Here is a 27,888-nt window from a genome sequence, read left to right on the forward strand (position 1 = left end):
GTTAAACAACAAATGGAAATGCTCCAGAATCAATGAGAGTTGTTAGCACCAGGGAAAAACAGCATCTTAAATCCTTACGTTAACAATTAAATCAGACACTTTTGACACTTTCTCGGAGACACTCCTGGCACCACTTTACTCTTCATGGCATGATTCAGAAACTCACAGCAGGTGACAAGCATATTTTGGAGGATCATCAGTTCAGCTTTCCCAGCACACTTCCCAAACATAATTCAATATATTATATTCGAGCCAGTTTCAGGTTTTTTGAAAAAAAGGTGAAGGGTAAAAGTGAGTAGGCTTCCGGAAATGTACTCCATGGCTCAAGAAGCTAAATAATTGACCTCAATAAGAGTTGAATGTTAACACATTTAGAAAAAAATAGTGATTTATTTATAAGATTCCCAAGGGTCCTATGTTACAGTCTCTATGAATCATGAGTAATCCAGTGTCCTGGGAGAGCATGAAGACTTAGAGATGACTCACCCTACTTTACATGGTCCTTATTCAATTAAATTAAAAGTATGCTTCCTGTGGTCATTATAACTGGGCTATTTTTATAAGACACCTAGCTGCTAAACAAATAAGAAAATAGAAACAATAAAACTTTAGAATTTTAAGAATATTATTTTTCTAAATTGTTCTAAATGCTTTGAGTCTGCCCCATTAAAAATCCTCGCTAGATTGAGACTGTTGCCATAATTGAATAATGAGGCAGGCATAGCTTCTAGAAGCCTCATTGCCAATCCATGAACTGAGCAGCTGATAATGCAGCAGCCACAAAGGCAGAGGCTGTGTGAGGGAGCTCTAAGGAGCTGACTGTAGGGTCAGACAGAGCAGCATTTGAATTCTGACTTACCTATAAGCTGTATGACTTTGATGAGTTCACAGACCTCTCTGAACCTCAGATTTAACATTCATAAAATGGGGATCAGAGTACCTACCACAGGTGTTCGGAACCTAGCAGTGTCAGCCCAGCATAAGGCAGTGGCCTGAGATAGTGTTACTGTCAGTCTCTGGTCCTCTCTGCCTTTCCATCCACAGTTGCCTAGAGAGAGTCCAGAGACTTAAAGCGAGGGCTAGAGCAAATTACAAAAGTTCTAAAAATAACTTGCCCAGGAATTCGAGGGCATTGCCCAAGCAAATATAGACCATGATATAGACACTGCCTGGCATGCAAATAAACTTAACAATCAGCGCACTCTTCATGTAGCTGCCTTTGTTCCAATCAGCAAATGACTAGCAGCCAGGCGTGCCTCTGGGGTTTTGGGAAGACAAGAGCAAATCCACTGTACATGACTGTCCATTCTTGACTTGCATGGTCATTGTCCTCACTTATAGACAGGGTTATGAATGTGCTTTGAGCAGTGCATTTGTCAGAAAGCTTGATGGGCTTTTGTGTGACCCTAAGGAAGGGGAAGGTGAGATCACAGATCTAGGTAGTTCTTTATCCGTCTAGATGGATACAGACAAATCCCAGATCCATATCCACTGTTCTCCACACTTTCCTCTTTGCTCTCTGGCTATAGCTTGAAATTAATTGGGGGAGGGAACTGTAAGACCAGAATACTAGGACCTCTCTTTGTCTATAGTAATAGTCTGGGAGCAGAGAGCAACCATCTCAACCCTAAGTCTTATCTCTTGACCTCTGTGCTCTCTGCAGCCATTACACTGAAAGTCCCCAATCTCCTAGTTGCGGTCCTTAGAAGAAAAGCCAGCTTTGGTGCTTGAACAACTCCCAGGATCCCTGATTTCTCTTTGTATTTGATATCCATATTTTTCTTACTTTCATGCTGGTTCATAAGGTTTTTGTTTTGTTTTGTTTTGTTTTGTTTTGTTGTTTTGTTTTTAAATTACCCAGAATTTTAGTTGACTTTATCAAGAAGTTTGTTAAAAGTGTTCAAAATGAGCATTTAATTTGCATTCATTTATATGTATGATCTGCATTAAATTATATGGTTTCCAAACTAAATACACTCCATCACTATGTAAATATTTAGACATCTTGAAGAATGCAACCCTTGAGCGGAATCCAGCATCTACTGACTTATGAAGCACCTGTCACTTGTTTCCCAGCTGTCCCATGTCCTTTGTGTTACTGACCTCCTTCTTTTGGTGTCTTTTCTCAGACTTGAAAAGAATGAGATTATTTCCATACTTCTTTCCACAGGGAATCAGCTACAAATACATAATGCGAGTTGCCTGGAAAATTTCTAAGAAAGCAATTCTCTCTAATCAGATGATCTCTGAATGACTCAAAACGTCATGAATTAATGCAATGGATGGTGAAAATAAAAATGAAACAGAGCTTAGGAATGTTGCATCCACTTTTGGTCCTCTTGAACAATGCTTTCCTTTTGGGCCACCCAACTTTTCCATGTTTTAAGTATTAAGATCACATGTATCAGTAAGATTGTGGAGCACTACTCTTAATTCTTGTACAAATGCTAATTCTACAGCCTTAAGGCCAGACATTCTAACTGAGTTTCTGAGCACTTACTGTTTTTTTTCAATATCTCATTAGCCCTACATCTAAATAGATTCTATTTTCTAGAAATTTATTATAACTGTCCCTTTTGTAACCCAGAATTTATTGAACATAATGTTGAAGAACATAGACTTGAACCCCAGACCTATATTGAAGTGAAGACCTATCATTTAAAAGCTGTGTCATCCTGAGTAAAACATACTTTCCTTATATGTAAAATGGGAATAATTATGGTACAACTCATGAGATTTGAGGTTAATAAGGTAATACCTATAAAATGCTTGGCTCATACTCTATACATGTTATGTGTTCAGTAGATAAAGAATGTTTCTATTATGAATCATTTTTTATTTCTATGATATTGCTATAACAATGCATAAAATGTTTGTCAATGCTTTTAACCTGACTCTTCTTTACCATCCCTGAGTACAGAGTAATTTTTGTGTTTCTTGTGGGATTTAGAGCAAAGTTTTAGATATTAGGATGGCAACTTCAGGTGGGCAGAGGATTTTGTCTGCTTCATTCTCTTCTACAGTTCAGATCCCAATGCTATGCCTTATATAGAGCAGATCATAAATATATCTGCTGAATTAATTATATAAGGTCAAAAAATATAAATGGACTATGACATTAGACATAAAATAATAGAAAATCAAGGATGGTGGTCTTACTTCATGTGAACAAACCCCATTTCAAAAATAAATTTATTCTTTTTTGGAATTTTGCAGAACAATATATTAATTTAATCTAACAATGATCACTTTCACAATTTAAAGTACCGAATGTATACAATGTTAGAATACATAAAACATTTTCTTGTAGCAATTAATTTTCATCACTTCTTGTTAGAATTATGCTTTGCAATGTTCTTTGTTAAGGAATTTCAAAAGTGTGTGGTTGCGATGTTGATCTATGTAATAGAAAGCATTTATGATATCTTGAAATAGACAAATGATTGTGAACAAAAAGCTTTTTGATATTCTGACAATGTAAAAAGTTAGTTTCAGATTGAGATATCAGGGACACATTTTACAATTTGATTTCTACTTATGTTTCTATATTTTTTGTGTCATGTAAAGGTAAGTTTTGCAGGACCAAATATTGTCATTTTCTGTTACAAACTAGATTCATTATTGGCAAAATTCTTCAATCATAAAATCTGACATCATTTAAACTTTCAAAGCTAGGGCAGGAAGCATTATGACATGAGTCAGTTACAGTTAGATAAGTAATCATCCTATGGGAAATATTCTTACATGAGCAAAAAATAGCCATAAAATGACCTAACGGGCCATAAATGCATCTAACTTCCTCTCTGTGTGGGGAACCACCAATGGAAGTCTTTAATACAATGAAAAATAGAATTTTGTTTTTAATTCATGAAAACAGTTAAGTGATAGGACTTAAGCATGAGAATGCATACTGCAAAATCTTGGGTTTTCTTTTTCTATGTTCCCACTGTGAAGGACTGAAAAATTCAAAGACACTCTAGAGAGTTTTTAAACGCTGTGAAAATGAGACTGGGAGGAGAGAGTGTTTACTGAGCAGGCATTGCACGTCAGGCAGCACAGCCTGGCATTTGCCTACTTCTTACCCACCTAATCTGCCTAGGACCCAAATGGCTGCCAGGAAACGTATTGTAAGAGCCTGAGGGCAGGGGCCTAGTTTAATTGTGCATTGTGCTTTCACATGTAGCCTAGCACATAATTTCTAAAAACACCCTTGTGCTGAATATTTGTGTCTCTCTAGAATGCTGGTTTCTGATAGAGACAGCAAAGACACTGCCACTACCCACTACCGGAGTTCCACCAAGTTCACTGAACAAAAAGAAGGAACAAGATCATCTGAGGATATGGCCAACCTTGCTTTTTAGTACAAAATGAGGCAAGTAAGGTTGTGAACAAACTTTCATAAATTACTTCTTGCCTTCTTGTGAAGCATGAAATAATCTCATGAGAATAATGATTAGAGGAAAGCTTCTTATTGAGCTGTTTTCATCATCCGTGAATCACAATAGCTAACATTAAGAGCTTACTTATTTAACGAGCATTGTCAGTGATTTACAAGAATTAACTCATTTAATCCTCAAGATAACCTTAAGAGAAAGGTCCTATTATTATTTATATTTTACACATGGACTGGCTTTTTGTGTAGCCACTAACAGTAACTTGTTTAACTTTTTCCCACAAATAAACTGAATCTGGATTGATTTTTGTTTGTTTTTTGTATTTTTGCTGCTTTTATGCTTTTAGTTTAGTTTCAATTCTTGGAACACTGACAGCTATTTAGAATGTAGAATGTAGAATGTAGATGTTGATTACCACTGTAATGTGTAACTCAATTGTTACTTTACCATTCCAAGCTTTGGTCCATGTCTCCTTCTATTCTAAGCACTGAATATCTACATGATTTTTGCTTTCTTCTCTAAAAGAGTCTGGATTGAATTTTTAAAGTGTGCTCACGACAGAAGTGCACATAAATAAGTGACTGTCACGTTGGCTATATGGTGCCATATGGACTTTGCATCTTTTCCCATTGCATTTGTGCCCTCCAGGCTTTCTGTATTTTCTATCAGCGGTTTCTGGTTTTCTCCCCTGGGTGCCTTGCTCAGCACTAGTGCCTACTAAATCAAATTTGCTTTTGACAGACAATTTGTATAATTTATTGGTATGTAGGAGTCTCAAAAATGTTTTTGTATCTCCATTGACTTGGTGCAAACTGGATGGTGATGGTCCAGAAAATTATCCTCCCAGCCCCGCAGAAATCACCGTGTGACTCCCGCCATGATTAACTTGAGGCAGCTTAGATGTTGTGTTTGATTTTCAATGCAGTTTGCTGTCAACCCATTTTGAAATAATTATAATGAATCTTCAGATTGGACGTGTACTCTATTCAGTGGGTGGCAAATCTGTTTCTAAACATATTTCTTCATGAAGCAGATTCCTAGAAGGGTTTATATTTCTTAACTATTCTTTATAGTAAGCATCACCCCATAATAGTGGCATTTGCATTTCAGTAGCAAAGGTTGTGTGTGTGTGTGTGTGTGTGTGTGTGTGTGTGTGTATGAGAATGGGTAGAACACGAGTGTACATATCTACTTTTATTTTTGTTTTTATTGTATCATCTGAGGTTCATTCCTCTTGAAAGAAAAAGGATCAAAGAGGCAGAGGAATGTATAATGAAGACACTAAATGATTTAGTCAATTTCAGAGAAATGGTTATCTTATTTATTTATAACAATAAAAATGGTAATTTTGTTTTAATTATCTGGGTAATTGCAATTCCCCTTGTTATGACTCCAGGAAAGACTGTGACTTTGGGAGATATCGTGCAGATATGTTGTCACTGATTGCTAACTAGTATATACTAAATTAACAAAGTCAACATTGTAGCTTACCATACCCGTTAGGATTAATATTCCTTTCTGGTTATTTTTCCAAAAGTTTGGAAGGCATAGATGCCTGTGTTTTTATCTAATCACTTCAAAATCACCAACAAGCAGTTGTAGTGCAGTTGTATTCTGTGAAAGGTTTTAAACAATAATATCTAGATCAATCATGAGTTTTAGGAAATTATTTTTATAGATATTTTTCTCTGCTGCCAGAACTTCGGAAATGTTCCATAGAGTGAAAGCCCAATAGGACTTCTGGTTACCATCAGACTTCTGGAATTTCAATAGAAATGAAAGACAGTATATGTAAAAAACGTCTTAAGATTTTATGAGCCTGTTTAACTTCCCGCAATTTGTTTTTTTAGAAGGTATGTTTATTATTTCCTATCTGATTTCTTTCAGAATGGAGTAGTAAATTCTGAAAATGAGAATGGCCCATGATATTTATCCCTAGGTCTCTCCTCTCAGCCCCAGATGCATAAACACAGCTGCCCATGTGACACGTCTACTTGGGTGACACTCGGGGACCTCAGGGATCACACACCAAAATGGGTCTCTTGATTCCTTGACCTCGCCTCCTTCTCTAGTCTTTCCAACCAAGAAAATGGCACTGATATCCACACAGTTGCCAAGCTAAAAAGTTTATTTAAACATTTTAATTCCAATTTATAGACTACAGAGCAAAAAGAGCATAAAGCATACGCATCTGATGCATACAGTTCAACCAAACTTCTACTTATGAATATGCTGCGTAACCACCACTTGGATCATTTCCAAGATGCCAGAAGGTTCTTCTGTGACCCTCTGGGAGTCATTGATTTCTCGTTTTTCACTCTTGCTGTTCTTCCATAATTTATCTCGAGCCTTTTCACTTTTATTCATTTTCTCTTCTTTCACCACGATAATCTTTCACCTGGACAATTCGAATAATGGTCTCCCCACTTTTTCTTTCACCAATTCATTATCTCTACAGAGTAATCTTTTAAAAAATACAACACAGATCATTTCATCCCATTCATCCTTAATCTTGCATTTACACTTAGAATAAGAGGAAAATGCATTATTAAGGCTTACGATGAATGCCTTTAAAAAGTGGTCCCTGGAAACCTTCCAATCTCATCCCCTCTGCTCTCTGCATCACTGCTTCCAGGTGTCTGAGTTTGTTGCTGGCTGGTTTTGGTTGTTGTTGCTGCTGCTTCTTTGAACTCCTGTAAAATGCCCTTAAGGCCTTTTGCACAGTGTTCCTTTGATATGAAGGTATTTCATCTTCTTTTTCTCTCCTCCCACCCCACTTCCATTCCACACTCATGCCCATACTTACATATTCTCTTCAGTTGGCTAGCTCCTTCTCATCCTCCTTTCTCAGTTTAAGCATCACTTCTCCATAAAATGCTTTTACCCCCAACCTTAAAGACAGTTTTCAATTACTCCCAGAAAGTCATGTCCTTTTTCTTTACACCACTGAACACAGTTTGCAATTTGTATATTTAAGAGTTTCTTCTAGTTGTGTATCACCTAACCCCTGCTAACTGAGATCCTTAGGGAGGAACCAAAGATGTTATTTCAATCCTGCGTTCTTAACAACAGCACTGCACCCAGCATATAAGAAGTACTTAGTAAATAATTACTGAATGAATAAATAAGTGAATGGCTGTGTGCTTGTCTCTGAGAACAGTGCAAAAAGGAAAAACTGAGCGGAAACAGAAGATGATGTAGACAGCGCTTCTGAAGAAAGGTTTACCATGAGAAACTTTGCTTTTTAATTAAATGTATTTCAGAAATGGATCCTGGAAGATGTCTGTTTTCTTGAGCTCAGCACTACTCTGAGACAAGCATGTCCTCCTAGAATATCCCTGGAGAAGAATTCCGCTGACATAAGTTAGTTTCTCTCCTGGCTAACTCACATGTCCCTTCATCACCATAGTCCATCTCGCTCCATTGGGTTGGGGCACCACCTGGAGCAAGATATTTGCAGACACCTCACTGGTTTGTTTCTGTAATTCCAATAGACTTGGCAGATGATCTGAATCCCGGAACATGGTGCAGGCTGAAAGCAGGGGATGGAGTAGTGTGGGGAGGCTTAAAAGAAGGATGGTAGGAAATCTTTTGGGGGACGAATATAAGGTTGGATTCTATGTGAGTAGTGAATTTTTAATTTTGTTTTGTTTTGTTTTCTTTTTTTGCATTGCATTTCACCTCTGATCATCCTAAGCCATAGTAAAATGTTGTTAAATACCATAACCTGGTGAGTGTGGTACTTTGGGTATTTCAAAGTGGACACTGGTTCAATGTTTGGTGCTTAGCCATAATAAGGCAGAATGGCAGCAGCCCAGAGCAGAGTTATGATGTGGAAAGAGGTATCCAACAAAGATGTTTAAAGCAGCAGATCAGAACAAGAGCAGACAAATCACTACAGGATGGATTTGTCCAACATGTCAGCATTCCTTAGGATTTACAGAAATACAAGGGGGAGAGAGCTGACTTCCCATGGCTGTACAAGATAGGGCACATTCCATGTCAGTTGGTATTAATGAGATGAGTGATCCCTGAAGCCTAGAGAACTTGGAGACATTTGGGTTACCCTTCTTGGGTAACAAGGCTTAAAATTTTCTCATTTAGACATTCCTACCTCAAAGTATATTGCAACTCAGAAAAATATCCACTACATTAGGGGCTTTAAATTTTTTTAAAAAAGTAGAAACACTGGCTGAATTAACTGGATCATCCATCTGGTACACTTTGGATTGAATCAGCACCATTTTCTTTCTTCAAAACTCCTAAAGTGATCAGCCAACTTAGGAAATGGGAAATTTAATGGACGTAGTGTAGAGAAAGGTCATTTTTGTCCCTGGTGCTCTGTCAGAGTGTATATGGGAGTGACAGAGTTAGGTTTTTAGGAATCCTAGTTACAAAAGAAAACAATGTTTAGGGTGTGGAGTAGTGAGAGAAGACTGGAGTATGAGAAGTGACACATTGCCAAAGGAATATTCTGCTGCCTTGTAATTTTGCTTTTGCTATATTCAATCATCTTTAAGTGAGTCAGCAATGTAATTGGATGCAGTTGCTAAAATATCCAAATAAAATAATCAGCCCTATCCAACTGAATATTTTGGAGGGTGAGAGAGAAACAGAGAACATTTATAATATGTGGCTTTACTCCCCACACTACTGCTCAACAAATTTCACTTAAATTCTGAATGATAAAGATGAGATTGTTTTACCGGCTTTGTGGGATAATTGGCCCAAGTCATCTGTGTATTTCATGGAATAATGTGCCTCGATCTAAGAGTAAATACTTAAAGTATTTATTTTCAAGTAGAGATGATCACGTGTGTCATTCCTGGCTGAAACATGAGTGCAGCAAAAACAGGCCGTATCTCTATATTCATAATTTAGAATAGAGGCTGACATTCATCAGGAACTTACTTTGTGCCAAGCCCTGTACTAAGAACTCTGCTTGCATATTTCATGCCATCCTAGCAACAATACTTTGAGATTGGTACCATAATGATCCCATATTCCACATATGAGGAAAGAGATGCTCCAAGAGGTTCCCCAACCTACCCAAGTCCTCACTGCTGGGAAGGATTCAGACCAGAAGTTGGGTAGCGCTGTTTGAGTTCAGAAGCCATGATCTGCCTGCTATGCAACACTACTGCAGCCAATCAGTAGCAGCAGCGATCACTGCTATGTGTCCTATGGATGCAGAGTAAAATGAATGAAAGAGCAACAGGATCCCTAGTGCTGGAAATATTAGTTAAGAAGTTTGTAGTTCATTCACATATTGTCAACCCCAATTTTGGCATCTGATTATAGCCAAGGTGTGGAACAGTGACTGAAATCAGGAGTCATCATCCCTGGAGCTGGCGTTGGCTCCTGCTGTGAGTCCTTGGAAAAATCATTTAGGCTACCTGCACCCACATGTGTGATGCGAAGGGGTTAAATGATCTTATAAGTCAGAAAGCTTTTCCAGCTCTAACATTCCAAGAGCCTAAAAGTCATGAGAGTATGAATCTTCTCCCATCCTCAGCAAATGGGATTAATTTCCAACATGCTCTGTGGCACACTCTGATGTTGCCTGCCCAATGACGTAACTCAAGATCAATGTAGGTCTTGTAAATGGACTTTGGCCAAAGGAAAAGAAAGTTGTACCACCTGGCCACTTGGCAGCAGACAAAAACTTGCAAAAAGGCGGGCAAGAAAACACTTTGCTATCATTGCTCCAGCATGTTTTCATCCAATGTATTTTCTCTCACAGATTGTCTCTACGTGCAAGCTTCCAGGATTTTTAGATGGAATTTTCATCATAGTTGGTTATAGCTTCTCCAGTGGCCTGTCTTCCAGAATTAGCAATTCTCACACGTAGAAAAGTTTGTTAAGAAGTGGAAGAGTGATTTGCATGTATATGTGTTTACTTTTCATAAATACTTTTATAAATTCTGAGATATGGAGTCTGATTCTCTCCTAAATCAGGTTGCCTGATAAAACACAAGGTTGAAGTTAAATTTAAATGTCAGGTAAATTAGGAATTACACATGATACTCTTATAGTAAAAAAATATTTCTTATCTAAAATTGCATTTGACAAATATGGCAGCCTTAGTCATGGAAGAAATAATATTTTATTTAGCTTTTTGAGTGGGATTTAGGTCAAAGCTGTCATAAGCTATAACACTGACAATTTGGACTTGCATTTATTACTTTGCCCATGTCAATACTCTAGTGTTAAACATTTCCCATGTTATCAATGTGCTTTCAGTGAGTGTGTTTGTGTTTAAATTTCTGAGGTTATAAGTTTCTCTTTTTTAAAGGAACACACACACACACACACACACACACACACACGCACACCATGAAACTCATTCATAAAAATCAAAGAGATCCTAAGCATTGATATGAGGACTTCTAAAGAATGTAGCATATTTTGGCTAACATCTGTGACTGTGTTCTTTGAACTAATTGGGAAATATTGCATGCTGGCAGGCTTTAATAGAGAAATATGTTTTCTCTTAAGGGTGATTTCTCTAATTGGCTGTAGAAATGCTTTCTCTCTGCTTCAGAAAGCTTTTTTTCCATTTGCTAATGGTTCCGCTTCCCCACCCTTCCCCCACTCCAAGGCTGATGTTACACAGAGTTCACTGACCTCTGTTTGGAATTCTGTCATTAATCCGGACAAGGGTTCAGACCTGAATCAACTTGAAACAATGCATTTCACCTTCTGGCTAGCAATGACTTCCTTTACACAAGGTGTTGGAAGAGATGATCTCTGAAGTTCCATAGTCTGCCATTTCTCATCCAAAGTAGGGATGGGCCTAGGGAGCGGGAGGAGGATAAATCAAGAAAGTACGAAATAGGGTTTTAGTTATGGTTTCATTTCAAAGCTCTCCCATCCTGGACCCTTGGCTACAGTGAGACTAGGTTGCCCCAAAAATATGTATATTTAAAAAAATCTTCTGTTTCTTAAATATCTTCTGGATTCCAAATAATTTAACATTTTGCTATAAAAACACAAAATTTAGCTATAATATTAGAGACTCCAAAAATTGTGTCTGTATCATCCTATATATCAAGGTATTGAATGCATCTTAATATGTGAGGAAAATTTTCAGGTTGATGCTTGGCAAAGGAAAGGTGATATCCAGGAGGCCACACAAAATGAACAGAGACGCTGGTTCAGGTGACTGTATTAATGTGGAGAGCCAGACAACTGGCTAGGTCAGGAAGCCAAATGAGTCATACTGACTCATATTTTCATACCATTGCAAAGACAATGCATATGGAAGGACTGCGTGATCTGTTCTCAGACTAGATTAATTTCTAGTTTCATAACCTTCATTGCCCTTAATACAGCAGAGAGGACACTGATGTCATTGGCAGTATGCTGCAGAAAAACAGGTGAAGATAAACACTGGTGCCCTTCCTCTGCCAAACAGTCAAACCCTGAAGAAGGGAGAAGATGTGAGTCTCATTATTTCCTTTTGAAGGGTAAAATCAAGGTTATTTCAATGTATTTTTCAAACATCAGCTTTGGTGAGAAAATCGGTTTGATTTCTAACTCAGAAACTCATGTTTGATATTACTGCAAAATAGTTAAAGGCATAGAATACCTCCTAGAAAGAAAGATTCCATACTGCTACCTATACAGAAATGATTTGTAACTCATCCTTCATCCCAAAACTCAGCTTTTTATTATTTATTTATTTATTTATGTGCTAAAGAAGTACATTGCTGAAATATCCATTTAAGATGTAAACCTTTATCACAATAACTGTTCTTCCACCTAGTGAAATCTCAAATATCCCTTTAAAAAAAAAAGGTACATAGAGTATATCTGACTCAGCCCTCTCAAGAGAAAGAGAGAAAAAATGAAATTCATGGGAAAGGATGCTTCTTGGTGGAGGGGACATTCATTGGACAGGTTTACTATTGGGAGAAGTAGCTTTGACAGGCTAAAAAGTCATCTTTTACAGGCCTCTGTCAGGTCTTTGAAGTCCCTTCTGATTGAGATTTGTCTAAGTTTTCACGACCTCTCTCTTCCCTTTTCTTCATTGAAAATAACAGCCAGTAGTTTAAAAGACATAAAACTTGATGCATCAGGAGGAAAGATCTCTCTGGTTCATTCCAATTATCATTTATTAATTACTACATGAGTGGTTTGTGATTGTAATGGTCTTAGTTTAGTCTTCCTTTAGAGAGTCAAGCTAAATTTTTTTAAAAAGCAAATGGTTGACTTCCAAGTAAGTGTGTTCCTATGAGCTTTTTCTGTTTCCTTAGTGTTCAAAAGATGAATACAATGTGGTTTTTAAAAATTTAATAAAAGTAAGTTTCTGATATCTGATTTGTGCTGAATTTTTCTTTTTCTTTTAAAGATAATCCCCTATCATATCCCATGATTTAAACCTAATTAACCTAGGGAAAAAGGAATGAAAAAAAATGGCATTGCATTTGTGTTATGGATCTTTTCAGGTACTTATTACAGAGGTCAGAACTCTATGAAGAAGCAATGTTTTCTTATCATTGTTCCCAGTTAGCTTTGTTTGATGAATGAAATTAGATACAATGTGAGCAGAGTTCTTCTAATGGTGGGATGGTTCATAAATTCTTAAAGAAACAATAATGATTGCAAAGGATTTTTATTTGAATGGTTTAGTTTGGCATAGTATTGCACTTTTAAAGAATAGATTTGCGTATTCCTTATCAGCTAAACCAGCCATGACTATATAATTGTAAAACCCCAAAGTGTTTAGGATGAGTTCAATAGAAAAAAAAGGTGACAGCACTAAACTTTGTCTTTATCACATTTCTTCATTATTACCAGATACCAGTGGGATTTGGTGATACAATTATGAGACTATGCCTAAGGAGAACAATAAAATAATTTGACAAATGAGACTATTGTAATTAAATAAGTTTAAAAATCATTTAAATGGTAATATTAATAATTTAAAACAAAAGATACCCAAACCAGCAAGAGATTTATAGGTATAAATAAATATCTGTTTTACATGTGTCTTCATTCTGAAAAATAGGGATACTCACTAAAATGTTTCTAGGAAAATGATTGTATTTGTCAGATACCAACAAAATAAAGTGGAAAACCAGACTAGTTATTGACTTGAATAAAGCCATTCTATTTTCTACCTCCAAGAATAAAAACAAAAGCATATAAACACAGAAGAATATAAGAACAGGTACCAAATTTACATCTCAATCATCAAATATTTCCAGATGACAGACATTTCTGAGGGCTCAGTGTCTGTCTTTGCTTTAATAGGAAAATAAATGGCCTTTGAAATAAAAATGAAATGCTTTATTTCTTATACAAAATATTCTTGTGATGACTAGAAGAAAACCAGTGACTAAATTCAACAAAGATTCAAATATTTCATGACACTTCTAGGTCACATTCACACATATTTTTCTTTGCTTTTCTACAATAAGTTCAAGTGAGTAAATATGGAGTTGGTATGAAAGCCTGATGAGAAACTAGATTTCCAACTTTATATTACTTTGCGTACTTTCTTCTCTTGATAATTGAAAATTCATTTTTGCAATTTACATTGCAAATCTATTAACAGGATACAAACTGCTATACCTACATTTTTACGTGCTCTCTTTCCTAACTAAGTAACTCTCGCTTCCCTGACTTTCTCACATTTTTCTGAACAAAAACAGTCAGGGCTAACTATGAGTGGAGAAATGAGAATTTTGGTTTTTATATCATTGATTTGAATAAATTTTATGAATAAAATAGTAAATTGGAAATTCAGTCTGAATGATCATGGTTTCCACCTTAGGGTCATCCTCTGAAACACACACTACCTGTACTTTGTTCTGCATTTGGTCTCTGTCCTTCATTCTGATAATTTCAGCAATGCACATAATGAAGACACAATCCTCTCCCCCTCTTCTTATCTTGTTAATTTTCAGACCTTAGAAGTCTACCATATTGACATTGGAAACTCCTAGCTTTGCATGTAGTTTGATCTCATTCTGTCTTCAAGCTGTGTGCAGCTTGTTAAACATCCTTGAGGTACCCAATTATTGTCTCTCTGGAAGCCCAAGGTATAATACAATGTCTCAAGTCTCTTTTCATGTACCCCTGCTTTTCTATTTCTGACCCCCACAAAATCAGAGAAATTCTAAACAACATTATGTCTCCTTTTGAACTAAAATTGGCTTATTCCTACAAATTCCCTTTTTTTCTTTTCTTCAGATGTTAGTATCCTCTGTGTTTATTATGCTCCAGTGTTCCATCCCTCCCAATTTATTTGCAACCCATTAAAAGCCAAACATTTGGAAGCAAATCCAGTGTAAATATTGGAAAGATTCCTGGTTCTAATTGAGATATATTGACTTAGTCTTCACAAACTCAAGGCATGTATTTTAGCATTTTTCTTTCCGTTTTCCCTGTGTATTCTATCTAAACTGCACACACACACACACACACACACACACACTCTCAATTTTAAAAAATAGGTCTGTGCTCAAGCAGGAATTGTCAAAATAAAAGTAGATTAGAGTCTTTGAAGAGAGGTCTTAAGAGCATACTGCTCCCCAAAATCGCTGGTTCCAGAATGGCTTTAGGGCTCTGAGATTGAAAAGTGGAGTTTCTTCTTTCTGATTGCAAAAGTAATAAATGCCTGTGAAGAGGATTTTGAAAATACAAGAAAAAAAATTCAAGCAAAAGAGAATCTTATGTACAATCTCACCACGAGAGAAAACCACTGTTTACACGTTACTATATTTCCCACATATGTTATGGCAATTAAAAAATGTAATCACTCTAGAGAGAGAATTTATACCCAGCTTATATTTTTCCTCTTAGTATTTCATAATGAGCATTACATTTACATGCTCTGAAAACACATGGCGTATATGTACTAGCATTCATTTAGCCATGCTAGGAACTTAAAAAATCTATTCTTCTGCTCAAGAAAATAATTTCTTACATGTATGTAATTCTCAAAGGGCTTTCAGACACTTTACCCAACTTAGATCTTCAACAGATCAAGAAAGATATTATTGTCATCGTCATTTCACAGATGAATAACTGAGTCCTGGAAGATTTGTGCCTGGACCCAAGATGAGAGGGATCTGAGCCAGTGCCCATAGGTATCTGCTTCACCTTTGTTCACGGTGTCAGTGGCAGAGGAAAGCCAATGATGACCAAACCTGAATGTTACAAACTGATCGGAGGACCATGCACAATCCTGTCTTTGTGTTCCCTGCTTCTGTTAATGGTGCCTTCCTAGAACCTAAAGTTGAGTGTCGTCTTTAAGAAATCTCCCTTCTTTATGCTAATATGGAATGGCAGAAAAAGCAAATCTCTGTGGCTCACAGAAAAATTCTGAACTCTGTGACCGGAAATTAATGCTGTTTGTAGTCTAGACCCTGCCACCTCTCCCACATCCACCCACTATACACCTGATGCAAGTTTTTCTCCAAGTATGAACTGTGCTCCCTTCACAACAGAATCACTTGTGATGATGGTTCATGATAGGTTCTGGGGCCCCACTGAGACCGCTGAAATATAATTTCTTGAGGTAGACATGAGAAACTTCCATTTTAAATAGTTTATTATTCTTAAGTATGAGAATGCAGGAATGTTCCAGGGAAACTGAACCACTCTCTTTCTTAGCATGCCCATATTACCCACCATCTGTGCTTTTCTCAGATGGTTCCTCTCTTCAGTTTCTGCATGCTCAACTCTTGTTCACTGATATGGTTTGGCTGTCTCCCCACCCAAATCTCATCTTGAATTGTAGCTCCCATAATCCCCACATGTTGTGGGAGGGAACTGGTAGGAGGTAATTGAATCATAGGGTTAGGTTTTTCCATTGCTGTTCTCATGATGGTGAATAAGTCTTATGAGATCTGATGGTTTTATAAAGGGCAGTTCCCCTGCACACTCTCTTGCCTGACGCCATGTAAGGTGTGCCTTTGCTCCCCCTTTGCCTTCTGCCATGATTGTGAGGCCTCTCCAGCCATATGGAACTGTGAGTTCATTAAAACTCTTTTTCTTTATAAATTATCCTGTGTCAGATATGTCTTTATTAGCGGCATCAAAACAAACTAATACACTCACTCCTCAAAGCCCAGCTGAAATGCCACCTTTCTTAACAGCACTACCTGGGTGGCACCATCTCTAAATAACTTCTCCTTTTCCTGAGCTCCTATGCACTCACTACTTACTGAAGGAACCCACATTGCTCTCTCTCCTACCGTACTTTAGAAACTGCATTTACTGAGTAACTCTGTCACATATCTTTAAATTAGTTATGAAACTTAAGGCAACATTTTTTATCTGGAGGCATTATGATGCTTCTATTTGTGTTCAAGAGTCTTAATTTGCAAAACTTTGGTCATTCTCTTTGGATACACAGACATTCAGCTGGAATCTGAGTCAAGAATCTTCATGAAGAAGGAATGACTTCTATACCACTTCTTCCCAAAGACTGCTCATGGATGTTTTAAGAAAATCCAGGCCACCTATCATGGACAGCATGGGAAGTGATACATAGAAGTAGACTGTGTGACTTGGAGCAGAGCTCACAAGTTCAAGTTTATGTAGCAGCCAGGCAAGTAATGTAAGTGAACGGAGGTGATTCCGGGCAAGGTACTAAGTAGCTTTGGGTATTAGACATTATATTGGGCCACAGTGGAGGCCATGGTGGCCTAGGGGAGACAGCCTTGTGCAGAGAGTCAATAGATTCCAGCTAATCATCACCAGTCATGATTGCAGGCCCAGTGTTGCAAATATTCAACATTTTTAAGAGACAGCTTCTGATTTTTTAATATTGACAACTAATTCAAGTTTAAAACACCAGGTAGGCAGTGCAGGCCAAGACATTTACAGGTAATTTATTTCATGCAGCACAATGCCATAAACCAGGATTTTACAGCTTTCTCTTTTCCTGAAACACTGTTTGAGTCAGCGCCTTCTGTCCTTAAGAGTCTTAAGGGAAGGTAGAAATTATTTCCATCTAGTTCTTCTTCCAGTCAGGAAAAAAACAAAAAATAAGTCTAGCAGTTCCTAGATTTGGATATTCCAGAAATTCTGAGAAAGAGCTAAGCCAAGTATAGATGCTCTGACTCCAGGCTCAGAGTTCCTGAGAGGGAGAGATGGGGTACGGTGTTGGGGGTGGGGTGCAGATCGGTTTCTCCCTCAGTAGAGCAGGCTGCATATGTGCTTAGTCATATCTCACTTTCACGAGGTGTGAGTAATTAAGGAACTGCGTGCTGTTTCTACTATCAGAAGTACAGGCTCCTGGGAACAAGTCTGAAGCAGGCTGGGGTAGACTGGGGTGGCTCTAACACTTTCTGGCTTCAAGCTGTGGCCTGAGGATCTTGACTATATTTTCTAGCTTTGATGATACAATGGCAGTGACTAGTTAGGGCATTGTTATTTTATAATTTATAAAATCATTTTATAATTTGATTGACATAAACGTTGTCAGTGTAAGTGATGTGCATTTACTAGTGCATTGGTGACATTTATGGAAGGAAATGTTTTGTGGGCCTTTTAAGCCCAGGGAATCTCAAAACAGGAGAAGGAATTGCTTTCAGTTTGTTTGATGTCTGTAATTAGAGGTCATTAGAGGAGTTCCTGTTCTCCTAAGGGTTGTCACCTCTGTTTTCTCTGGCCACATACAAAGGCAGCTATAATTTGCACAAGGTCAGTCAGACTTGTCCCCTAAGTGACAGTGGTAATAAGGGATGTGTGTGGTGAGTGCAGCTAAGTTTGTGTGTGGTGCCATTCCTAGGGCAGCCCTTCCTCCCATGGCATCTGACCTCCTCAGAAAACAGCTCACCTATGCTCCAGGGTCCCTTTGAGGTCACTAAGCTCTGCCTCACACATTGTCTTTCAGATTAGAAGGGGTCCAGGGCAGCACAGTGCAGTTCTGGCAGGCTAGGGGTCTCACAGGAGCCTCGCCACTAAATCTGATACCCGAGTTAAGCAAGCCTCAGCTTCCTCATCCCATTTTTAAACTGTTTGCACCACATGACATGCCAGGGAAACATGGCACATAGCTAAATTAAGATAAGTAGCCAACCAAATCCCGTGTGCCTCCCTATGCTGACGAGAGAGACACTTTATTGCTCCACCTCATAAACTTGGGATCAGCCCCATGAGCCATGAGGCAGGTAAAGGGGAAACTTTACAATTGCCTGGTAATTGTCATAACCTGACTTGCATTTTGAGCACTTGGCTCATCCTGACATTAGCTGAACAACTGAGTGTCTGTTTCCTTTGTGGTTTCCTGGATGATTAAGATGCCCATTATTTTTAATAAAATAAAATAAATACACATATTTTAATACAAAAAACAATAATACATTTAAATTTTATAATACATTAAAATTTAATGAGATACAATTAAATAATAAAAAATAAAATATTATTTTTGATAAAATACATTTAAAAATCTTATCTTCAATCAAATAACAGATATTCTGGAAATTCTTAGATGTCAGCTGTGTTCTCTGCAGAGCAGCTATTTAAGTGGTAGCGTGAATCAGTTTATTAAGGAGCATCGCAGGACAAGGAACTTCTAACAGCAGTAAACAGTCTGCTCCTCTCACCTTTGAGAGAGAAGTCTGGCCATTTTTGTTATTTTTTTTCTTTTGTCTCATAAGTGAACGTGCTGCATATTTCACAGAGGGCAGAAAAGAGGAAGTTCATATTCCTCTGGACACTACCAGGCGCCAGGGCTTAAAGCCCACGTGTCTCTGTGGGTGAGAGGCACGGTTCAAAGCCTCCATCTCCCTAATCGTTAACAATTGTCCTCTCTCCCAGGAGAGAGAGTGAGAAACAATGAGGACGTGTGAGAAATAGCTCTTAGCTGGCCTGGGGAGCTCAAGCCTGGGTGCACATCAAAACGATCACCACAGACGCTTCGTGCCAAGTTTGCTGCTCTGAGACACCCAAATGCCCGGCTGCTGAGGTGAACAGTGGCCAAGTGGATTCCAGAAATCTCACGGGAACAGCATCTGCTGCTGCGGCTTCTCTGTGGCTCATTCAAACCCCTGGTACATAAAAGTGGTGGAAAAAGATAACTTTGAACCACCAGGGTAAGGTGTTTACATAGGGCTTGGGCTAACCATTCAGGCCACATGCTTTTATTTTGTTCTACCCCACCCCACCCCTCCAATACCTGTGAATGTAAAGAGCTCCACCGTTTCACAACATTTCCTCACTCTTTCATCAAATATTCTTAAGCCCTTCATATCCCAGTAAAGCTGGCATATGGTTGTTGAAATCAGCAGCTACTGCATATTAGTAAATAGTGCTTAAATAGTCGACTTACAAAGTGTCTGTTCTGACCACAAGTTTCAAGTACCCAGAGCAACAAGGGTAAACACAACAGACTGGGCATGAAGCCTGGGTTTGTGGTTTTCCATGAAGCCCTACAAAAGTGTGACAGGGCTACCATAAGGGACCGGATAGAGAGGCAGAGTTCTGGGACCCCCACATCCACTTTAATCAGAACAGCCCTGCTTAGCTCTTTCATAATTGTGGCTGTGAGTGTTGTTTAACTATATTTTGTACTTAAGTGCATGTTATCATTTAAAGAAAAATAAAGCATAAACAATATCTGAGTATTAAAAAGAAGTTATAACTTCTTTTTATCACCTTCCAACTCCCAGCTTCTACAAATGATGCACTACAATACAGAGACAGCAAGTGCGCTTGGAATTAATCATGGTTATTTGGAATTATTTGAGGTTTCTGAGGCATCACCTTATGTTAACCACTAAAAAGTACTATTTTTGGCTCCAATACAATTCTCTCAACACATTTGAACACTTTCTATATATGAGACACTCTGCTAGGTGCTAGGAACAGAAGGAACACACCCACTTGGTATCAGCTGCGTAAGGATAATTCAACTTCTATTGCCTTAGTTAGCTGAAACCAAACTTAGCATCCTTTTCACCATCCTTTTTACTACCCCAGCTAGACTCCTCCAGCAGACACCAAACTGGCTTTCCCTAACTATTTGTTGAAGTGCCCGTTTATATGATCACTTTTCATACTTTGTTTTCTTTTGTTGCACGCGTCACTTCTCTCACATTGACTTCAACTCCTTGTTCTGATGCAGCACTTTGTTTATACCTAGACTACAATTCTCACTAGATGTTTCTTCAGAGCAGACACCTGTGGAGTAGCTATGATGACACTGAGGTTGAGGGGAGGAGAAGAGCATGCAGCCCTCCTGAAAGAGTGACATTCACCAATTCAGAGTCAGAGGAAAGTAGCACGGGGTCCCCTGAGTGGTAGGGGAGGAGAGTCAACATCCCTTGTGGGATATGTGAGGCCAGGAGACCAACTTCCTCCTGTTCCATGGTGGTAACCCCTCCAGCAGCCAGGAGGAATTGGATGAGAATTTGGCGTCTCAGGATTGTTCCTGGTAGGAAGTGACCCAGAGAAACAACCATTCTGGCATTTTGACCCAAGTCCTTAATAATACTTCTCTAGTACTATCCTTCATCATGTCATCTTTCAAAGCTCTGTTCAAGCTATATTTCCTCCCCAAAACACCCCCTCGAATGTTGCCATTTCCTGACTTCTTTCCCACTCCCTAACTGTATTTGCCAAATAGTTTCCCCCTTCACACTGCTTTAGCCTTTCGTTTACTTGGCATTTTGTTATTGGTATTCAGTGCAGGCTTTTTACTAATTGCTTAATTGTCTTTCAAGGCTATCAGATAGTCAACAAGGCCTGCCTTTCCTTTTTTTCCTTCTGTGCTAGTTACATAGAGATATCTAAGAAATATGAGGTGCTAGATTAATTTGTACTCAACCCATTAATTTAGGGGGAATAGTGTATAGAGAATCTGGCCTTTGCCATGTACTGACTAAACCCATGTGCTTAATCAGTAATACTGAAAAGCTTTTCTATAACTGAAGAACTAGCCATCGGTGATAAAATCTATGTAAAGATTCTTTGTGATCATGCTTTGTTGATTGTAGTTTGGTTAGAGATATTTACTAGTCGTGTGTGTGTGTGTGTGTGTGTGTGTGTGTGTGTGATTGATCTTTACATTACTCTTGAAGGGTTTCTTATGAGAGTTAAGTCTAAGAATTATTTATATTGTCTTTGAGAAGTAGCCCAATACATTCATTCCTTTCCTTTCATTTATGTCTAGATCTTGTGTGCAACAAACTGAATATGAAACTATTTTCACTGCAGAAATAATGGAAACATCTTTCCATGGCTTTGACTTTCTTCCAAGGGATGACTAGAACATCACAACAGAGGAACACGGTCATGACCTTTAATGTTTCTCTTTAATGGGGTGGATAGTAGGAGGAAGCTCAGGGAATGATATGCCAAGTAGCCCCCACTGAGTGCTTTGAACTCATCAGTTTTGTAGGATTTCAAGTTAGGTGGCTCTATTTTGTTGACTACAAAATAATATATTTATTTATTGCAAAAAAAGTCATTTGTGAGAAATGTGACTGGGGCTTAATCTGCAGTCCGATGCTGATAGAAGAAAACTTTAATGAGGATTTTGTGGTCCCGTTGTTTCTCCCGCTACTTCAGAATGCTTTCGGTCACACAGGGTCAAGATAATGGCCATCAGGCCATTTCATTCTTCACATTTCTGGTCAGAGATAAATGAGAATACGCTTCCCTACTGTGCAAACATCCTTTTTATTAATACTGGGTGAACAAGAATGTAAGCACATTTGGCTGCAGAGAAAACTAACAGAATTGGAAATGCAGAGCATTAAAGCTCAGAGTCTAAGAACAGGCTTTCAAAGTACAAGTGAGTAAAAAAAAAGTATTACAGAATAAGCAGCAAAGCTGAAATGAAAATGGCTCAGCATAATAAACCTGCAGTGTGACACCAATGGATTCCAGTGATATACCCAAGTGACCCTCACGTTTTGCTCTTGTAGAAAATAGTTATCATGCCTCAGAAATGAGGACAGCTCACACTGTCTCTAAGATCCAATAGTTAATGTGTGCTCAGACCATTCAACTCATCTTATAACACTTACTACTTATGCAGACATTTGATGATGAACCCCTATGTGTCTTGTGACACATATTCTCATATATCATAACTTAGATTTTACATCACTGTTTTATTTTATCCTACTTCCCATGTAAAGTCTAAACAATTTAAAGTCAAGGACTGTGCCTGCTTCAGTGGTCTGGAGGAAAGAAAAGTCCTTAAACCTTAGTTAAACACAGTGAAGCTGCCTTTGAATAAATGCTCTTTGGGTTCTTAAAGAGTGAAAAAAGACATACTTATTTCTACTTCCGTTCAGAGTGCATAGATGTAGTAGACAGCATGTGCAGGGGAGTGTCTACCTATGCATTCTAATACCAACCAAATAATGAAACAACCGCCAACCAGTCACGCAAAGGACCAAGCCCAAGAGGGTTGCTCAAATTCTTGAACAGTTGTCCTTTTCATGTAAAAGAAAAAAAAAAAAAAAAAAAGCACATGTAGCTAGCTTTTGCATTACTAGGCCAGCCTCCCGGCCCTAAAGATCAGCTTGAACTGAGTGAAAATTAGATAGAATACAGATTCAGTGGCATAAATACTGTCCGTGGGCAGAGATGAGAGTATACGGGTTTCCAAATAGGAGAATTCAGCCCATTTTTCACCTAGACATTCTTTGAAGCTTCAGAAGTTTCATTTCATCAGTAGCAAATGAGGAGAATTCTATGGACCAAATGCCCACCTGTAACCATGAATTGCAGCAATAAAATCATTAATAGCCATTGACTTTCTAGGAATAAAGCAATGTGTTCAAAGTAGACCTTATAATTAGGAGAATGTGCTGTAATCAAGTCTCCAGATCCAGAAAATGGAAGGAAAAAGGGTCATTTGGTGGAAAAAGGGCTTTGACTCTTTTGATTTTGCAGGACTTTAATAACGTTGGCTCGGTTTGACTTCTCAAGGCTGGAATGTGACCAATACATTAGCAATGCTGATTGGCTTTGATGAGAGGTTTCTGAAAAGAAATACATGCATAGAAGTAAATGAAAACCTTAAGCAAAATTTGGTTTTCATAGGTCAGCTATCTGGATTTGAAAACATAATCTTACCCGACCATTCTCTTTGTTCATTTGTCTGTGTTTTCTTTGTTCTCTTTCCCTCCTGCTTTCTCTCTCATCTCTTTATTTTATTCTTCTTTTTTGTAATATGCTTCTCTTAGAATAAGATTTTCATCTTCAAATGCTGCATTTTCAAGAAAATGTTGAGTTTTTAAAATACAATAAGCTGCTTTGCAATCAGTGAATGTACATAGGTTCAGGATAGGCTTTGAATTGTGCTCACATCCCACTGATGTGAATGGGGACATGCAGGAGCCCCGTCTTTGTAGACTTCTGGCAGTACAAGGATAAGTAACAAAATAAAGAAAGACTCTCTATGAGCAGTGTGATCTGCGAAGATGAGACAGAGACCCTGGGATCTGAGTGACTGTGAAATACCCCTAATGAACTCTCTCGCTCCCTTCCCTCTGAGCTCCCTTCCAGAGTAGGGAAGCCTACTCAGCAAGCCATCACGCTTGAAAGTGCAGCAGTTGGAAGAAGAAAGACAAAAGTCTGAGGCTGAAGGGAGATTCTGAATTAGTGATGAGCTGCTGCATCCCACATGCAGAGGCTTCTTTCAGTTCCTGGGGAAAGTGTTTTATTAAACACACCACACTCCTTTGCAGCGTCCTTCGTTAACTTTCTTTTTTGCTAATAGGGTGGCTGGAAATAAGCAGATTGAGTTTTCTATTTATCTACAGGCTATGTAAACAGCTTCTACAGCCCAGAAAGGCAAGCAGTAGGGTTATGTTTGAAGAGTCTGTTATATTTATATTGAATCTGACAAAACACCATTGGCCACATTCACAGGCTATGGAAGCTACTTACAAAAGACGTGAGCTGGAGGAAATTTGGACCTGGAACACATTCGGTGCAAATTTGATTTTGTCTATTTTATCTTTCCATTATCCACATTTGATTCCCCCTCTCCCCCTTTTTCTTTCTTTCTCTCTCGCCTGTGTTTTTGATTTTGATTTTTCCCCTTGGGTTCTTATACAAAGATAGCATAATTAATTAATTGGATCTGTACAGAATGAAAATGCTTAAATTGATTATTTAGACGTATGGAACAAAAAGCAAAACAAAATGCAGCACCAACACAACAACGATCCTGCATTTCACTGGGTTTTCCCTCTTAATAGTTGTGTCCATGCATGGTACTTAGAAACAGCCCTTTTTCAAATGGAAATTTTCAACATCAGAAATGATTGATCTGGACCCACCTTCCCAGAGCAGCCAATTCATACAGTCAGGCTCTTGCATACAATAAGCCACCCTCTGTGCTGAGAGCAGACCCAGGACTGGGGACCAGGGGTGAATTACCCACTGGAGATAATACACAGTAGCTAGTATTCTTGCCTGTAGAGATCAAGTGTCTGGCGGTGGAGATCTGACAAATATCACAGGGAAAATGCACTTTTGTTTTTACAGCACACAGATATACACACAGTATGGAAATTTAGTAAATAGATTGATCTTGATAATTGACTATTCTGCCAGGTCAAATTTGTCCATTCTCAGATTCTTGATAAATTAAATACTATAGAGCTTCAACATTCAATACTACAATTCTACTAAAGACAATTTGGTCTCTTTGAGGATTCTAATGTTTATAGAAATTTTGCAGCATTTATTGGCTAAGTCCAGGAATAATTAAGGAAAGGGCAAGATGAGGAGTGGGTTAAATCAGATCACTTTAGGTGTTATAATTTTATCACTGATATAATTTTTTCAAAGTGCGTCTGAAGTTAATATTGGTCACTGATTAAGATAGTGCCTTTCTGGTTTCCTCAGCATGAAGTTACTATTTTTCCCTCTTAATATTGTCTTGTTAGTAAGGAAGTGACCAAGACCAGGTTAAATTTAAGAAGAGAACAATGGAGCTCTGCATTCTAGAGTATTTTGTTTTTGAAATATTTTTTGAAATTCTTTTGTAAGGAAGGTTTGTCACTTCCTCCCCATTTGTGTATTTACTTATTCAATGATTTATTTATATCAGTATAGATGCACACACATATATATATATATACATATACATATATTTTATAATTTGGGTTATAATCTAATACTAACTTGTTTTGTTATTCGAATTCTTCTAGCTTTGACCTTGGGAAAAATAGTGTTGATGTGTTCAAACTGCAACAACTTAAGAGTGTCTTTTGTAGCATGACAGCAATAATTGTATTAACCGAAGTGGAGTGAAAGTAAATTTTAAGCAAATTTCTACAAGAGAAACTCCTAGATTACAGCCAGGAAATTGCACAATAGGTACCATTCAGTGGTGGAGCAGCAGTTCGTGGTGATGGTATCATGCTTAATGAAGGTAATGAAAAGTAAGAAATGCAATGGAGAGCTGACGTTGCATTGGCTGCATCTAATCACATTGGAAGGAAGCTTTGTATCAACTGATGACAAGTTTGTGTTTTAGAGTATACTGCTTTGAAGGTGATGTCTGCCTAAATGGATCAGAAATGTTAACACAAAGAATATATAACATAAATTTTAATCTTACCATTACTCATTGTAATATATTGAGAATCAAGATTTCTATCATTGGAACAATAAATATGCTAACCTGTAACTCACAGTCCTACATGTGAACCACTATCACATAGTGAGCTAATCAAGTATGAAAAATAGGTCTTGTAAACAATATGGGTACTTGGTTTTTATGAGAGACGAAAAAACAAGAAATGGAAATAGTAGCATGGTTATTGGCAGAAAATATTGCATTAAAGAAATGTTACTTGGGGAGATGAAAATTCGTTACCAAAATCAGCCTAATTTTTATACAAAACATAACAGAACATTATGATATATACTGAATATATACAATTTTTAGAATTGATTCCTATAGAACATATGCCTCCACTCCCCTTTATTTCACATGCCCCTTGATATTTTGGAACATCTTAATGCAGTCATGTTTTGAATGTCACTGGGAAGGTTCTTAAAATGGTCACACTCAAGAAAAGTACATGCATTATTTCTGTGTTTTAGGACAAAAGATGTTTACCTATGCTGTGTCTCTATCTAGAAAGCTTTCTCTCTCTCTCTCTCTCTCTCTCTCTCACACACACACACACACACACACACACACACACACAAACACATACACACTGACTGACCCCTGTTCATCATTCAGGACTCAGCTCAACCCTCAGTTCTCAAGAAGTATTTCCTTGGCTCATTCTTAATATTGGTCACCACTCTTATTCTTTCTTAAACTCTATCAAGAAGGAAAACTTTTTTTCTCACCCTCTTATGTTTAGTCCCGGGGGGCATAAAAATTAAAATTTTTATTAATATTTACATGCATGGGAGTTCACAGAAATTCAGATAAATAGTTAGACTTTGAGGCTCATATACCGTTTTAAAAAAGGAAAGAAGGTTTGGACTTCAAGAGGCCATAAATCATGGGGAAGTGACTAGGATATATGTGAAGAAACTAATTGAAGGTAAGGGCTGTTTTAGTAAGGTCTATTTATGCAAACTTGTCTTGGTATTGACTCCCTGCCTTTGATGATAAGAGTATTTCTTCTCTGGATGGTGGGGTGGGAAGAGGAAGGGAGGAGTTCAAAAATTTATTCTCTGCTTTTAGGCAAATATGGGAGGGCAGAGAACTCTTCTAGCCTCTGTTGATTCTTGATTGCCTTTAGCTCAAAATTATTCTATGCTAAGTGGCCAATTTCAGGGTAGCATTGTCTGATGTCTTCAATACTCTGTTCTTGACCTTAGTGGCATTTCTGACAATTTTTCAAATCTATGTAATACTGGTCTCCCCTACTAGACTGTAATCTCACTGAAGATGAGAGCCTTTTCTATTATTTACCTCTATACACAGAACACTAACATAGGTCCTGGCCCCATATATTTATTGACAAATATATGATTGTGTGAATGAGATAGCACTTAAGCAAAAAATGCTTTTTGATTTGTGAAAATAAATAGCCTCTTTCTTTCATGAAGTTTTAGAACATAATTGAGATACTTTTTTGGAAGAAATGCTGATATGCTTTAAATTGTTTATGCCAATAAAACTATTTAAGTACATAGCTTTAGTAAGGTGCTTTGTAAATTGTAAGTACTTTTCTATATACAAGTTCAACCTGCCCCAAATTTCTCTAAAGAAGTATCTTCATTTCTCAAAAAAGGAAACTGAATGAGACATCAAAAGGCGAAATGGATTAGCTGAACGACAAAATACTTGTGAGAACAGTGAGAAAATGAGCACTGTCTTCTGGTTAGACAGTGAGCAACCTCCAAGGGGCAGCTGGCATCTCACGTGACTTGATAAGGATGAGGCATCGCGAGTGTCATCCTACAATGTGTAGGCCTGTTGTTTATATTTTCTGGTGAGTGTTTTTAGTTTTTCCCCTAAAGTCATAGACACACTCCACAGGGTCACGCTAATGGTAACAAGCAACAAGGATTTTCCTAGATTTAATCC

General features: G+C 37.9%; 1 long non-coding RNA gene across 1 annotated transcript; it reads left to right on the forward strand.

The window, feature by feature from the left end:
- Nucleotides 1-10,020: 10,020 nt before the first annotated feature.
- LOC108300450 lies at nucleotides 10,021-27,562 on the forward strand. The gene is made up of 3 exons (XR_001823427.2): nucleotides 10,021-10,241; nucleotides 23,268-23,380; nucleotides 25,538-27,562. It is a non-coding gene; the product is annotated as an uncharacterized LOC108300450 (long non-coding RNA).
- Nucleotides 27,563-27,888: the final 326 nt, after the last annotated feature.

Source organism: Cebus imitator, unplaced genomic scaffold, assembly GCF_001604975.1.
Source record: "Cebus imitator isolate Cc_AM_T3 unplaced genomic scaffold, Cebus_imitator-1.0 Scaffold27, whole genome shotgun sequence".
In the NCBI taxonomy this organism is placed as follows: Eukaryota; Metazoa; Chordata; class Mammalia; order Primates; family Cebidae; genus Cebus; species Cebus imitator.